Source organism: Pocillopora verrucosa, chromosome 10 (genome assembly GCF_036669915.1).
Source record: "Pocillopora verrucosa isolate sample1 chromosome 10, ASM3666991v2, whole genome shotgun sequence".
NCBI classification, from domain to species: domain Eukaryota; kingdom Metazoa; phylum Cnidaria; class Anthozoa; order Scleractinia; family Pocilloporidae; genus Pocillopora; species Pocillopora verrucosa.
The window spans coordinates 21,377,015-21,381,012 of NC_089321.1; positions in this window are offsets into that span (position 1 = coordinate 21,377,015).

Below are 3,998 nucleotides of genomic sequence, written 5' to 3' on the forward strand. Positions count from 1 at the left end.
ATCGAACATCACCATTCTAGCCTCCAAAGCTTCTTGGTCACTGGCTTGCCATGTGGACCAAGGGGTGTTATTAGCCCACAGATTCTCCTCATACTCATGGTTTTGCTCACACCTTAGACAGCGTTGACTTTTTTTGACAGTACAGTTATGCACTTTGCACACTTCCCGGTAAGTGGCTTTGGCAGGTGCTGGAACAGATAGTACAGCACTTTCTTCCGCGGTAGAAGAGCTCTCTCTTTTCCCGTGGCCTCACTAGTGTTGCTTTCAAATTCATCGCCTGAGAGATATCGCGGCTGAGTTCGAAGGAAAAAATAAGTGGAGGAAGGATACAGGCCATTTCTCTTCAAGTAGTCTTCCACAGTTCCTTCACCAGGAAATTAAAAAATTGCCACTTCAGTGGTATCACAAATCCATGTGTTCATTTCTTCTAAGTGACTGGCGAAACTATTCTTTCCATTTGGGAAAAACAACGCACATGCCTTCTCTGCAAGGTCTTCCAGCGTGAGTGGTTCTGTATCAGTATATGCAATGAAGAAATTTCTACTGCCATTCTTTTGTCTAACAGAAGTAAACTTTTTCTTTCTTTTATCATAGTGCAACCACCTCACCTGTATTCTGTGCTCCTTAACAATTCTTTACTTTTTGTTGGAGCTGTCTCTCCCACTCCGATGTCTTATTCGGTTAAGCAATCTTGATAGCCGGTTTACTGTTTGTGATGAAAATGTACTCCATGATGATCCCAGCGAAGTTGATTCTCCTTCACATTGGTCACTTTCACCACTATCGGTTGAGGATATTCTTTCTGATACAGTTGGATTAGACCGTCTCAATTCCTCTCATACCGTTTGCCTTATAATCACATCCATCGCACTTCAGTACACAATATGGCTGTCAAACGTGAGCATCTGTAACTATCAGTAGGGAAGAGATGTGGTAACTAAATTAAAAATTAAAACTGGACTGTGGAAAAAGTAAACTGGACTGTGAAAAAAATAAAACTGGACTGTGAAAAATAAAACTGGACTGAGAAAAATAAAACTGGACTGTGAGCCTTCAGGGCCATCATAAACGTACCTACATTGTGGTACGTACAGTCAGGAGATGGGTTAAACAAGCCTTTTTTACTGTTTAAACAGAATCAAGTAGATAGGTGTAAATGGTGCAATTGACAGGTTTCTATCTACTGTTTTCAACTGGAAAAGTTTTTACTCTGTTTTCGGTCAATTTTTGGTCTATTTAGCACTTTCGCGTGATTAGCTTGATGGCCAACAGTTGACCGACAGGTTACCAACAGCCAAAAATGGGAATCATTGTTCACTATTACCGCTCGGTTCTTGAGAGGCACATCCAGTAGTATGAACTCTTGGCAGAACTTTCCTTGCCACAAACCATATTCCTTTCTGAAAGTCAAGCACGACTTTTGTGCAGATTGCCCTCTTGGTGGTTTGGGAACAATTCCTCTGTGGACTTGTCCACTATGAATTAATGATATTGAGGATATGACCTCTTCATGTTCTTGACCAACAGTCTGTTTAGTCGCATTGACTCAAAGTTGTTAACAAAGTTTTTCCAAAGAGTCTGTCCATTTCGTTTTCCCTTTCTCAAATGTTGTCAATGGTTCCTTATTTTGATGTTTAAGTGCAGGAAGAATTCAACCAACAATTGTCGACTTGTAGCATTTTAAAATTTTGCAGTGGCGATACTACCAACGGAGGGAGAATGGTTAAGGGCTGTTTTCCCGTGACAAACCTGACATCTGTCTCTCTCTCTTGCAGTAGTTCCCTCCCAGTTGCATCAAACACTACCAAAAGGTGGTTTCTTTACCAAGCACTTTCACACTGTTAGCAGAGCCTCTTAAGTTTACCATGGTTTTCCTTGTATACGTGGTTCTCTCTTTGACAGAACTGTTCAGTATTTGTTCTGGGTTGATTGAGGGAAGATAGGATGGTTGATTCAGCAAAGATTCCTCTCCTAAGACGGTTTGGGGGAGGCACCAGGTGACCTATCATATAGAGGCAACATAATTGTCCATACAAAAAAACGTTTGAAACCCTTAATTTCAATAATAATAAATGTCATAATAGTAACTTCATCTCTGTTTTAATAAACGTTGCAGGTACTACTAAGTATGGACACCTGTCTAAGAACTAATACAGAGGTAAAATAATAATTAGAATAAATTGAATAAACATGTAAAAAAAATTATTTCATATAAAATCCTATAATGTATAAATATGTCCAATGATAAATTTTGCGGTCATTTGTTGAGATAAACTCAGCTAGAACTTGTTTTCTGATTACTGCTAGTTTTCTTCTCTGATAGTTTCCTAAACCTCATCATAGTTAATTTTGTAATGGTTTTAGTTAGGAAATGAGGAGTTGGTGTTGATGTGGATATGCTTATAAATGGCTGAGGATGTAAGTTTTAAGTCATGATTATCATGCTAACAAAAAGAAATTCACGTGGTTGATAAATCCAGAGACCTTTTGGTTGGTGTAAAACTGGACCCCTCTGATGTGAAGTCTGTAAAGCAAACATAAAGAAAGTGAGCACTGAGGAAAAAGTGTTGAAAATAAGATCTGACCTTCAAAGTTTGTTCATGGTAAGTTCTGATTTGCAAAGGTTCCCTAGCTGGAATATGGGTGTTTGCTATGGTTGATATCAGTCCCACAGGTACAATATTGTCAAAATCCACACTCATTTCACTATACAGCTTACTGGTATGGTCAAACTTCATTTCTGCTCTTGATATTGGGATAAGGGCTCTTTCAGTTTGTCGTTCTGATCTTGCGTTTAAGCTTGCTTCGTTGCAGTGATGTAGCTACTTTAAATTACCCTCTTTTCATATCCTTACATTGGATCACAATATACATGTGACCACATAAGGGATCAAAGGAGAACTAAAGAGTTCATGCCTTTTCTGACACAAGAGTTATCTCCATTCTCAAGCAATTCTTTGACTTTTATTTAGAAGTCAGTTAAACTGATGGCCAAACGGTGACAAAAAATATTGTATAATAATGGTCAAATTAAAATTTGTTCAAAATTCAATATCTCTTCAAGCAAGTACTAAAAGTTCTAGTGCGTCTTATTTATAGAGACAATCATTGACTAAGGACACAGTGTAGTCTTAACATCTTCCTGTTGGACACCCTGTTCACTTTGGTGCCCTTCATTCTTGCATCCATTTCTTGCAACAAAATTGAGCTGGGCACCAATATTCAAAGCATTGGGATTCAATCATAAGTTTGAGAATGTCAGAGCCAAACTGAAAATTGTTCATAAGGTATTAACCATGTAGATTCATCCATGTTGTCTACAGCTGACTCCTGGTTTCTCTCTGTTTTTCCAGCCTCTTACAGAGGCAATGTTTTTCTTTTATGTGGTTGAAATAGCTTTTTACATGTCCCTTCTCATTTCATTTTTTGTGGATGTCAAAATAAAGGTTTGTAACTTTTATGTCACAAATTTTACTATTAAACTTACTATTAAAAGTTAACAACACCACGTTTTTATCTTAATTTGCCTTTCTAAGAATGAAGTATTTTTTGATATGCTGGAGGCCTAAGAAAGCAATGGTTTATTTATCATGTCTGTTGTTTCTTTGTTGTTGTTCATTTCCTTCTAAATAAAGGCTGAAAGTGGTTCAGACGTCAGCGAGGGTTCATCGCGGGAAGTTTGGAGAGCACGAAAGATGCGTAAGAGTTACTCTAGGCGTAGCCTAGCTCAAATTACGAGTTTACCATGGAATGTGTTGACCGTCACTGGAAAACTTGTCTGGTTCAGGCTTACTAAAAGAAAGCACTCTTCCCTTCCTCTCTTGCCTTTAACTTTAGCCACTACTTATTCCTCCTCTCTCTTTTTTCCTCTGTTAATTCCGCATAGATACTCTGTCAATTTCCTCTTTCATTTCCTTTGCTTTTTGGATGATGAACTCGTGGCCCTGGCACTTCATAAAAATGGCAATAACGGGTCTAACCTTCTTTCTGGCTTTACA